Genomic DNA, 13564 nt, shown 5'->3' with positions numbered 1-13564 from the left:
CAAAGTCAAAGAACAAGAAGCGAGGGTGCTCTCGGGAGAAGGTAGGAACCGAGAGGAAAGGGGCACAAAGAGCCCTCTGACGTGCTGACCACCGTCTATTTGTTAATGAAGTCACTTTATACATGGTGTGTTAACTTTGGGAAAAATACTGTGAGTTATGGACTTGACTTTATACATGTTACACATAAACGAAAAATAAAAATTTATGTCACATTCTCTGCTTAAAATGTATGGTTTGAGAAGTGAAAGTACAGAGAGTGTATTTTCCTTCAAACTAGTGTGTTCTTTCATGTAAGAAGGACTCATAGAAGTGAATCTATTTAAATTTCGCAGACTGCATTTTTAGGGTCTTTTAACTTTGGGGAGGAAGCTATTTTAAATATACTTAAAAGAGTAGAATATTCATCTCCAAATGATCTACCTTGGATAAGGCAAAGATAAAGCATCAGAGGCGTTTTCTCCGTAGACAACACCTGAAGCAGCATTTTCTCTCCCACTTTAGCAGAAGTAGGAAACTTTCAGGTTGCCCTAAGCAGGGGTGGGGAACATCGGGCCCTCGAAATCATTTGGTCTGGCCCTGCCAAGGCAACCACAGGCAGGACTCGAAATTCAATAAATCTAGGAGCTTTTCTCATTGCTGATTTTTAAGCTGATCATTTTCTATGGCCCAAGAATGATGTTATAAATATCCAAATGGCCCTTGGCAGAAAAAAGGTTCCCCATCCCTTCGGCCTAAAGGGATAAATTCGCTGGCTGCTAGCAAGGGTGGGTTTTGTGTGCTATGGACAACTGCCTAACAAGAGTTGGGAGAAGAGTGCCATGTCTTGGACAAGTAGGAGACAACTGAACGTCCTTTAGATAGTAATGATTTCTGTCACAGTCGGCCTACCCCAAACAGATGGCAAGAAATGTCACAGAGTTGAAAGGTTCCATCGCCCGCCCTTCATCCCTAAGCCATCCGGCCCTCACCCCTTCTTCTTTGACAAATATGATGTTTCATGCTTTACTGGTGCAACACAGTACCTGCGGTCCCTTTATTTAAATCTGAAGCGACCCAGGTGAGCAAGTGCCGAGAAGTTCCTTTAGATACATTATGCTATGGGATTAACTTTAGAAACATTTTTCTTCCTTTTTATCCCATATCAATAGGCAGCTCATGGAAGAAAATGGGAGTGCCGTGGGAAAAAAAAAAATACTGCTAAAACCAGAGGACGTTTATGAGTAATTCTCAAGTCTAGAGATCATTTAGTTTTCTTGAATATATGAATATTTTATAAACTGGTAATATCAGGGTTTTCTGCCCTTAAATATCTGTCCAAAATGTTTTATGTCATCTTTTGGCAAATGATTTTAACATTCACTTTTCACCTGATATATCTTCCTGCTCGTACAATTCATTTCAGGGGCATAACTTGTTTTCTTTGCAAAGATTTCATTTCCTCCCATCTCGGAATTTGATGAAATCTATTTCTTAGCTCCCCGTCTCCCAGTGAAAGCTGACAAGCATCGGACCAAATGTAGCTGTCCCATATGAAGTAATTCATTCCTGTCAAAGATCAGACATTATTTTTTTCTTGACATAAGATGACTGATATTCTGTGATATCCCAGAGGTGCAACTTAACCACTTAAGGACTGAGACTCATTTTAAGAAATGCATTTCATTCGGAGGACTCGCTTTAGATTTGGTGGGTTAGAAGACGGGCGGAATCAGGGAGAGGGAAAGCAATAGGAGTTAAAAAGTAATAATTTAAAATTATACCCTCTTAGGCCAAAAGCAGTTATAGGGCAATTCTGCTCTCCAAAGGGGTTTCAATTATTTGTCCATTCCATAATGCGTCTGCGACATGGCTGTTCTCAGTGCGCACCCGGCATCTCCAGTGACAGGAGGGCAGACCTCATTCGAGCCCGACGTTCTAGTGACGTCAGCAATTAGTCCTCTTGAACAATATGCTGGAGTCAACGGAAGGCATGCTTTATTATCACAGCTGAATTTCCAAGGGAGGGAACCCAGACCAGGCCAGGAACCCTACAAGTCAGACCAGGAGCTACCCCAAACCCCCCATTTTATAGCTTTTTAGCAACCTTTATTATTTTAAAGGAAATGGGATTCCTTAAAGCTACAAGCTGCTTCTTCTCACCTACAGGGCCCACGTTAGGGGATGACAGGGAAGTCTGTCCATCCACATTCCTACATTGACAGCTCGATTAGATTTTGTTTTATAGGATGGATTTTACTTAAAAAAAAAAAAAGTCCTAGTGTCAAAAGAAAATAAGTAGGTATCTGGGAAAAATATTAAACATTTAAAATCTAGTTGTAGAAACCACTCCACTACACTATGATCTCGGGTAGAGCGGTAGAGCCAGCCGTCCAATAACATTGACTCTTCTCTCCATCGCTGTGAACAAGCTGTGTTGCATCGCTCATTGCTCTAGGGTCAAGTTCTTCATGTTCCAAATATGAATGGTAAGTACAGTATCTTCTTTAATTTCTGGAAGGATGATTTTTCAAATCAAAGTGGACTATCGGTATAGGAGATTGCTTTGGAAAATTAACAGGTGCTAGACAGTAGTAAATGCTCTAGAAGCGAGATCTCAGGCAGCTTCTTACTGTATGTGTAGCCATAAAATCCAGCATAAATGGTGGAGAAAAAATGGGATTATTTTAGAATTAGAATGGTATTATTATTATTACTATTTTGCTACTAGGTATAGCATGGTTTGAAGGCACAAAGTAATTTCCTAATGACTTTTTAAAATTATGAGTAGGTCATGTAAGGGAACTAAGGAGAGAGAATCAAATTGAGGGCTCACTATAGTCAGACACTGCATTAGGCACTTGCAAATATTATCTCATTTAATCCTAAAAAAAAAATAAATCTAAGTACAGACAAGAAAAGCAAGGTATGATAACTGAGGTCCTTTTGGGACATAGCAGAAAGGAATTAAATGCTGGTACCTCAGTTTCAGCCCCAGTCTGATTTCGAATCCCCTAAATAGACAGTGTCTACAGCACATTCCCTTCCACGCTTTGTAACTGCACAGTGCGCTGCTAACGGAAGTTCATCACAAGGGAAAGCCAGACCCGACCGGCTCCAGCTTGGTTTCTAGGGACTGCTTGGTCACGGCTTCCCCGTTAGTTCAACAGCACCCCCTGCAGGCAGCCTCCCAGAGCACTTCTCCCGCTCCCCAGCTACCTTCTGCACCAGCTCTGACCTGGGGCAACTCCGCAAACTTCTCCATCAACCAGTGGGCTGCAATCGCCCTCTCTCCAGTGACTCTGAATCCTCAGCTTGGAGAAGATCCACTCTCCCAAAATTCTGTTCCTTGACTACTCTCCCTCGGCCCTAGGGCTTTCTTTAGGGTACTCCTTAACCCTAAATAATGTTTATCTTAAAACCACCTTTGTCAAGTTTTAAAAAAAAATCTGGACCATTTGTCAACAGCTGGAAAATGCAGCAGCAGGACCCCATTCATTTATTCAATAATTCCTTCATTCACTCAACAAATAGCTATTGGCCAGGTCCTCCACAACTGCTCTAGGAGAGAGCAGTGAGCAGGGTAAAAACAAGATTCTGTGATTTCGTAGCTTATATCATATCAAACAAGAAAGAATGTCAGGGTATCACGTTAATTAGCTTAGCACATATGAGAGGTGATACACTTCAAATAAATTATTACTATTACAGGCACATTCTAAGAGGCCGTTTCTACTTTTATTTGGCTGAAAGTTATGCAGGCAATATTCCAAAACAGCTTGTATGACACTGAAATTAAACACAGCTCAACTATTATCACCGGGATAGAGAGCTTCACGTTTTTCAAAATCTCTTTTCTAATAAAAACTGATTTACAGTATTTCTTTGTCCTGGATCAATTTTATTATTATTATTTTTTCCAATTAGTTTACATTCAATGTTATTTTGTCTTAGTTTCAGGTGTACAGGGTAGTGGCTAGACAGCATACACTTTCCTAGGTGTTCCCAGGCCCCGTATTTCGAGTAGCCATCTGGCACCATCCAGAGCTATTACAATATTATTGAGTATATTTCCTGTGCTGCACTTGACATACCCGTGACGATCCTGTAACCACCGATCTGTACTTCTCAGTCCCTTCACCTTTTCCACCCAGTCCCTGATTCATCCTAGCTCAATTTTAAATACTAGTTAAGTACTTATCAAATTAATTATCTCCATGTCTTTGAGAAATAATGATTTCGCTAGATATAAAACTCAATTAGCAAATGTGTCTACACAAAACTTTTTAACTCCACTACATATTTCTGAAAAAAATGAAGCGGCAACACTTCCCTGTGCATCCCAGGTTTGGCCTAACTCACATGAAACAAGAGAACACAAGATCCTTGGAATAATATATCGGTCTTGGTAAAAGTCAGCCTCTTCTTAGCTTTCTGGGTTCCTGCATAATGCGATGAGAATCCAAACGTCAAATCTAGTTAGTTATCCTTACCTCTTCACCCCGTTAACTAATTCCCTGCCATTTAAATTGAACTCAGCTCGGTGCTTTCCCTGCGCATGCATGACTTGACATTTATACTCATTAAATTTCAAATTCCACCCCTGAACCCTTCAGAAAAAGACTTTCTGCAAAACTAGATTTTTTTTTTTTTTTTGGTATTGTTGTAGTCACTCTATTAGATTTTATTTCCAACTGTAAACTTGACAACACCTATTTAAATAATATATTAATCCTAGATACTACAAATATTAATCATCTTAACCTCAGAGTTAAGGGTTTTACTGCGGGGGACTATTTTTTTGTTCGTTTGTTTTATGCCCAGAGAAAAATACAACACGAATCCTAAAATTGCAACAAATTGCTCATATTTTAGAAGTTTATAATATTACATAGAATTCAAATTTATAAATGACAAGGAGGCAAAAATGAGAAAGTCCTTGCTCTCTAGATTCAGTTAATTTTCATAGTAATGGCCAACATGATTTATGTCCTACGAATCTGTGATGTGCTTCAGCTAATGAACTCTACTGTACAATGATCTTGAAAACGTATCACTGAAGCTTTTGTGTATTAGACACTAAATGCTGTGGTTACAATACATTTTTCTCTACGTGACATTTAGCAATGTTTAATTTTCAAATTTTAATAAAAAAATCATTGAAATGCGATTTATACTTTCTCTTTTCAGAGCAGCTATTGGCCAGGAAAAAGATTCACAATCCAAGAAAATGTAAGTTGATACTTTTTGATGATTTATGAGACGGGAGATTATGTTATCCGGGAGTTTTAAAGCTGTTTTCCAATAAATTTAAAATTAATCTTAACCCTGTCCAGGTAATTGAGATCTTACCCTTAATATCCCCCCCCACACACACACTCTCACATTCACACTCACACACACAGACACACTCACACACACTCACACACACACACACACACACTTACATTGAATCAGCTGGCTAGTTGAAGAAAAGTTTCATTTCTTTCCCCTAATAAAGAAGGCCATTGTACAAATTTTATTTTAGGTTGAACATTTTTTATGCAAGTTTCTGGTCCTATCACACACATTTAAAATATTTTCGTGCCAGACGAAATATTGCATGCTGCTGGTGCTATACTTCCCATCAATTCCCTTTGAATACATTATATACACCAGCTGAATTTTATTTTACAATGCTCTTAATACTGGAGCAGGTTATTGGCCCTTGGAGGTTTTCTGTGGAGCCATGGTTTACTAACAATTAGCTTTAAAAATCTGCCACATGTAGAAACATTCACGCTTAGTTTACACACCCTGCCCTGGAGACAGAGGTGGTGCCCCCCGAGATAACTCCACGGGCTCACATCACCCGCCTTGAGGCTGGAAGCAGTTCTGGGGCCCTCCCGGGAGAGGAAGGCCCCCGCCCTTCCTGAGGACAGCTGTGCACACGCCGAGCACGCGGCTCTGCTCTGCTCCTTCCCACAGGCCCACCAGGGGCTGACAAAGGCCTTCAAAGGGCTGTATTCGCAGCAGGACGGAGCAGCTCGGGTCATTTAAAATTTTTCCTCGAACTGTCTTTGGGAGCCGTATTTTGGCCCAAGCAGATGGAATTCCTTTCCAACAGTATTATCTGAAAATACTGATGAAGCACAGAAACAATGACAAGTCAAAAACCAAGACAGGCTTCAAGCACCCGCTCGGCCATTAAAAGCGCCTGTGACGCTGTGTGGCTCTTTCACTAGAGATAAACTCCTTCACCAGGACCACTCTCCACAGCTTTTAAAGTTTACAGTAAATACGGCCACTATTCAATCTGCTTATTTTCTCCAAATATGAAGGAGAAAGAGTTTGCCTCTTTAAAACACAATTAAAGAGCTTGTTCTTATTAAAATATATGCTAAATTAACAAGTTCCGTACGTTCGATGTTAAATTGATAGTCAAGGGCAGAGCCTTTATAATTTCAAACATCACTCTTTAATTTAGCCGTAATCCAACACTCGGCATCTTACTTTCTTTATAGAAACAAATAGCATGGTTACGATGTTTTATGTTGGCACCTTGACTGGGAAAGCGGAGCACCTGTCCAGACCCCAGCAAGACGCGGGGGACGACACGAGAGAGGCAGAGCTGTGCGGTGGGGAAGGTGTGAGACGTGAACACTTCGTTTGCCACGTGCTTCTGGGCTTCCACTCACTGGTTGTCCGACGTGAGGCCAGTCTCTTGATGTTTCTGTTTAAAATGAGTCAAAGGCAGCGACAGCAGGGAGTGCACTTTGCTAAATGCTCAGCTGTAACGTTAAGGAGAGTGCTTCGTATGAGAAAGGCTGTGGGGGGCTCCGGGAGGACGTGGGGCCTGTGTCAAGCAGCGCCTGCTTTTGAAGGTCTGGCTTGTTGGGCTCTGGGAAGCAGCCGCCGTGTCCAGGGAAGTCATGTCTCCGTATCTGAAATAGGCCCGCTTGCCAAGATGTGAGGAACCATCTTGAAAAATTTCAACTGAAGAATGTCAGGGTGTTTACACCTATACAATTCCAGTGGTCCGAGTTGAACACGGGGATATGAAAAGCAATTCTGTGAGCCGGCATCGATCCCCGAGCTAATTCTTGCTCCCCAGGACCCGGAGCTGGAGAGGAAGGCGGGGGATAGATTTTCACGCATCTTGAATTCTGTCCTAGGGCTTTACAATTATTTCATTCCGAAGATAATAGAAACCTCTTCTTTCCCCAATGTGGACTCAATCAGACGTAACTTGAAAAATGGAAATATTTTACCCATGAAGAGGGTGGCTTGAAGAGGGTTTGGAGAGCGGTCCTAAGGAGTGGTGAGGTTCATATGACATTGAGAGCCCGAAATAAGGCAGCCGGCAAACATCAAGAGGAAACTTCAGAGAAGACACGCTCTCCATGATGGCTCCCAACGGTCGCTGTCTTCTGATATTCATGCTCGTGTGTGATCTTGTCCCCTCCAGTAGGCTGATCTTATTGACTCCCTTCTACAAATAGAACGGGTGCATTAAAGTAGATTCTCCTACCCTAGTTGAACCTCAAGATGAGACCACAATCCCAGCTGACAGGGCAGATTAACTGCAATCTTGTAAGAGACCCTGAGCAAAAGCATCGAGCTGTGACATGCAGTGTCCTTTACCCACAAGAACTGAGAGATAATACATGGTTATTTGTTTTAAGCCACAGTGTTTGGGGGTAATTTGTTATGCAGCTATAGGAAACAAATACAGAGAGAGATTTAAGAATAAAAACATAAAGATGATAGGAGCTAATATTTTGTAATTTCTACTCTGTTACATTCACCATACTAAAGGAAATAGAAAGAACAGATGAAAATTCTTGGCATTATATGAACAAAATTGCTATACATAAAGTATAAACCAATGATGCAACAAGACTCAAGGGAAGGAGAGATAAGATCATCTGATTTTGACACCAATTCCTCTGTGTGTGTGTGTGTGTGTGTGTGTGTGTGTATTTCCCCACACCAAGAAATGTTGTGACACTGGCTGGGTGTCCTACAATCTGGCTCAATGCTGACACTACATGAAGATAGCATCAGACCCTACAGAGTAAGGGCTTATTCCTGCAAGAACCCTTTCCCCTCGACTTCAGATTTTAATCACAAGTCCAGCTTGTCACCCGTGGTTCCGACTCACCAGTTATAGAGCAGAGGTTCCAATGAACCTGAGGTGGGTTTGATCAACTGGCTGGAATGGATCACAGAACTCAGAGAAATATTTTACTTATGAAATGACAGATTTATTATAAATGGATTTAACTCAAGAAATACATAGAATAAGGGATGGGGAAGGCTGTGGCGCTCCCATGCTCTCTGAACACGCCACTCTGATTCTCCATCGACCTGGAAGCTCTCCAAACACTGTCCTTTGGGTTCTTATATAGGCTTCATTACGTAGGCATGATTGCTTAAATCACTGGCCATTGGCAACTGGTTCAACCTCCTGCCCATCTGCCCTCCTTGGAGGTCAGGAAGAGGGGACTATAAGTTCTAACCCTCCAGTCACTGATCTGGTTCCCCTAACAACTAGCATCTATCCTCGGGTGCATCCCAAAGGTGACCTCATTAGCATAAACTCAGGTGTGGTTGAAAGGAGTTCATTGTGAGTATTAAGACACCTTTATGGCTTGTATCATTTAGGACATTCCAAGGGCTCTGGAACTCTGTGCTAGAAATGGAGACAAAAACCAAATATATATTTCAGTTTTCTAATTTTCACCCAAAGTTATGTCTACTGGTTTGGTTTTTTTTAGAGAGAGGAGAAGGCAGGGAGAGAGAGAAAGAAACATCAACGTGAGAAAGAAAAATTGATCCACTGGCTTCTGCGCAAGCCCCAGCTGGGAATCAGACCTGCGGCCTAGGCATGTGCCATGACTTAGGGATCAAATCTGCAGCCTTGTGGTGTACAGGACACTGTTCCAGCCAACTGAGCCACACTGGCCAGGGCCAAACATGTATTTCTTATTATAAATGTACTATCACAGAAGGATTGAATATATTATTTAAAAAGAAGCAAATAGAGTACAGAAACACAAAAAGAAAAAAATGATTTGAGTCTGATGGTTTATAATAAATTAATTTAAAAGCTAATTGAACAATGTGACCTTATTTCATCATTGGAAAAAAATTTGAAGTGCATAATGCGTAATATATGTACTTGTAAAAATACTTTTATAGTCTAAAAAACCTGAAAATCTAATGGAAGTTATTTGAAGGCATTAAAAAATTAAATGCTGTTTAATAAACAGGTAGACTTGTTACTAGTAGGGAGAGGTCCTTATTCCAACCTGTTGCTAGTGGGCGTGGAATTCTTGCGATATCCTGAGAAAAAGAATATTCCGAGACTAACGCAGGAGAATTAGTGATTTTTACTTCTGTGGAATTACATCCCTGAGTTTCCACGTCCCATTTCCCTTTGGCCCGCCAAGGAAGAAGTACAGTTGGGGCTTCAGGAGGGATAAAATTGCAGCCAGTGTCCAGAGTTTCTATTGCATGTCTGCTCAGTCCGAAATAGCATCATGATAGCTTAATCTGTGTTCCCCGCCTTAGTCCATCAGTCCATTGCATGTGTGGTCCACAGGGCCACATGATGATGAAGGAAACATGAGTGAACGCAAGGAAGCAGGAATGAGAGAGCCCCATGAGCCGAGAGCCAAAAGAGAGCCAAGAGAGTGAATTCCTTTGTTTAGAGGATTATGTATTCCCAAATTTTCTTGGGCTTGCAGTGGCCACACCCATTCTGGCCAATGACCTCTGTCCCCAGGTTTGATTGGTAAGTACCATCCCTAGGTCACTACAACTTCACTGCACCTATATCTACCTCCCCTTTGTCCAGCCCCTGCCCCAATGACCTGCAGGGAATGGGCCGGTGGTTCCCTGGGGAGGGTGAAATTGCAGCTTCCTGGTGAAGCTCCCCAGATGGCCATGCTCATAATGTCTGGGCTCCCTTTTGCTCCTTTCCTATTATAAATAACTAGCTAATTAAAACGGTATCAGAATGTTATAAATTATTTGCTTTATGCCTTTACAACATTTTCCTATTTCTTGTAGCTTGAACTTTATTACCTTGTGTTGAAAAAATAGATGTATTAGCAGCGGATATTTTATTATTTTATGAGCCAAGAGAGCAAAGAGGAGTCAACATTTATTGATGACTGACTATACACCAAGCACAGCCTTAGCTGGTGTAGGTATCAACTCATTTATTTTTCACTTCAGTGAGCCATGAGTCTGGTGTATTATCCCCATTACAAAGATTAGAAAACCAAAATCGCAGATTTTAAATAATAGTCCTGAAGTGTTATAATTACTAAGTATCTTATCCAATGAAAATCTCTGCCTGTAATTTCAAAGGCTCCTTTGGCAACAGAGATGGTTTAAGTTCTGTTTAAGCAGCAAAGTGCTGTAAAAAGTGAGGTATTGCTGGTGTCACCTATCTTCCTAACCCATAGCTTCTCATATAGTTTTAACCATTTTTTAAGGAAACATTCATCTTACTGAGTCACTACCTCACCCAGGTAATGTCCCATCCCCTGGACTTGCTTCCTGAGTTATTTTGCTGTATATGGAGTGACCATAGCCCTCGAAGCCTGTTCTATATGTTTTCCAAGAAGGTAGCCGTCATCTCAGAAGTCACAGCCTGTTTCTTTGGTACATATCACTTAACCCCCTGACTCAAACATGGCAAAACACACGAGCTACGAGGGTCCCCAATATTTAAACTGGGCCCCTGTTCTCCTGCATAACAAGATCTAAAAGTGATCACTTAATACGTGGGGCTCATGAACGTCTTCTGCTTTCTAAGTTGTCAGTTTTGTCCTCTGAATTCCAGTGCACCGAGCAGAGCCCAGGGACGGTCACCTTCCTACCTGTCAAACTCGGGCCCACTCTGGGCCGCGGTGGCCTGACCGCTGTTAGCTGGTGGCGCTCCACTGCGGCAGCGCTGTGCCAACCAGCACAATGTACCTTATTTTCTTACATAATCGCTCTCTGCCCACCAGCACCAGGAACGTAACGGGCTAAATTACTATGATTGTTGGAATATCATTTGGGAAAGACAGGCTCAGAAAATGCTGGGTTTGGAGGACTTCTGCTGCCCAAATTGCATTTTTTCTGCCTTTCCTCTTTTTGTGTTAGTACATAACTATGCGAGCGAGCGGAGGGAACAGCAATTCTGGCTCATTGCTAGTTGGAGAAATCATGCAAACGCCAAGAATCTGGGGCAGATGACAACCTCTCATTTGCTTCTCTCGCTAAAATATGTTAGGTGCAGAGTCAGAATGTTTTTCTGGAAGTGGCCTAGCATTCCACGGGGGTGGCTTGCTTAGGAGGCACTCTAGCAGAAGGGAAACGTGTTCAACTTCAATCAAAGTCTTTCCCTTTTTTTTATTGGTTGCCTTGCTCCCTTTGTTCCAACCTAGATACCGTAATTTTGATATCTGTTAAACTACCCAATGCTTTCCAATGCAGTCTTCCTGCTCAGGTAGGCACTTGGCCCTTTGGTTATTCCTGGGCCTTCTAGTCCAAATCAGTGCTTTTCAGCGATTCCTCAATAGAGTTCAGGTGCATAGCCATCTATTGTTGCATCATTTGGAGAAGGTCTGCATCAATAACTGGAAAGCAAGAGTGCAGGGAAGATGAAATGAGACAGGCCTGCCTGCGTCTGTAGGAAATGGTGGCAGCCCAGCCAGTGTGGCTCAGTCAGGTGAGCATCTTCCCGTGTACCTAGAGGTTACTGGTTCGATTCCAGGTCCGGGTACATGCCCAGGTGGCAAGCTCCACCCCCAGGAGGGGGCACACAGGAGGTGACCAGGAGAACTATGAGCTGGAGCAGAGGAAGCGAGAGGGCACAGCTGGAAGGATGCTCAGTAACCTTACTACTGACCCTTGTGAGTAAATGGTGGGAATTTGCCTCTTACTCTGAGTTGAATGGACAGTTCTGGGAGATCTTTCAGCAGAGGAGTGAATTATCTGACATTCCACCCACAGTGACAGGCCCATTCTACAAATAGATATGCTACAAACGTGCGCATAGACCTGCCCACTGGGGCAATAGATGAGAAGAAAAGACAAATTGATTCAAATCCCCCAACAGTGGTAGAAACAGAGCCAAATGTAAAATGCGGTTCCAAGCAGAGCAAAAGGAGATCCCAAACGAGCAACCCAGGAGACAAGACAGGACCTAAAGTAAGCCAGTCGGGTCAATCGTCATAAATGTCACACTCTGGGCCTGACTTTCAAAGATCTCCAGTCGCTGAGTACAGGAAAGACCGTTTAGGACGTCAGCAAGCTGATGTTTGCCTAATGACAGAAGCTGCTCCTATTCTGCGCCAGGCGGTTTCTTTCACACACACACAAAATAAAAATAAATGAAAAGCCAGTGTTCCCAGAGCTTCAGGTTTCTTACCAAAATCCTGGGGATCTGGATTTTTAATGACAATTTCAAAACTTATCAATGATGACTGAGAACAATATCACTCTGTGGTTACAACAAAACCCATCTTTACGCAGCTTCTGGGCCGTGAGTTGCTCATAGTTGCAAGTGTTGTAACTGCTGCTGTAGAAACAGGTAGAGGGTCAGGTGTGGGGGGCGGTGCAGCCATTCTGGACCCTGACTCCTTTCTCGGTCGGTGCTGCTCAATAAAGAGCTTTGTTTTTTTTTTTAGTAGATGTGACCAGGAGGCAATGCTGACTTGCCTTTTTTACACCGCCCCTCCTCTGTTCCTATGCTATTCGTCTAAGGATAGACTCTCAAAAAAATATATATATATAATCATAGGATGATCGGCTGATATGTTGTTTTTTCAGATAGGTTGTCAACCATTTGGAAACTCTTTTGTCCTGGGTAGAGGGATAAACAACGCTGCGTGTGCGTGTGTATGTGCGTGCGTGCGTGTGTGTGTGTGTGTGTTAAGAGGTGACTCCAGCTTTTCCCTGCCACCCTCCCTTCTTTTCACATTTCACAGCCTTTGATATTGGCTCTCATTTCCTGCCTCACCCTGCCCCTCCCTTTCTCTTTCCCTCCCTGTCTTTTTGTTTCTCCGCCTTGGTCATTTCCTTTAGGCTATTTTCTCTGCCAGCACCTTTCCAGCCACCTTTCTCCATTTGGTGAATTTCTAGTCACTCTTCAGTCCCAGCCCTCCAGGCTGCAGTGACTGGCCCACCTCGCGGCTCTCTGTGGCTACTGAGTTACGCCTTCAGGTCCCTTGTCACCCTGTACTGTAATTACCTGTTTTCTCGTATCTCTTCCACCGCCATATAAGCTCCGAAAGAACTAAAACGATGACTATGTTTCTTACTTGTTTGCTATTATAATCTGATCTCATGACACAATGTTTGGACACAGTATGTGCTCAATGAATATTTATTTATTAATTAAATATAGCCAGGTTGACATTGTCTAGCGAAAACTTGAAATGACTATTTGAAATTTACTAGTATAGTGTATCCGATTAAAGAAAATCAATTTAGAGCTAAATAACCACCAAATTGAGCAACTTATCTACTGCGCTCGCCTTTATAGCTAACTAGATACCACCTTGTGTTATTATTTCAGTGCCTTAGTATGTGAGGAATTCATTC

This window comes from Miniopterus natalensis, chromosome 4 (assembly GCF_054644295.1).
Source record: "Miniopterus natalensis isolate mMinNat1 chromosome 4, mMinNat1.hap1, whole genome shotgun sequence".
In the NCBI taxonomy this organism is placed as follows: Eukaryota; Metazoa; Chordata; class Mammalia; order Chiroptera; family Miniopteridae; genus Miniopterus; species Miniopterus natalensis.
The sequence above is the reverse complement of the archived record's forward strand: the minus strand, read 5'-3'. Positions refer to the sequence as shown.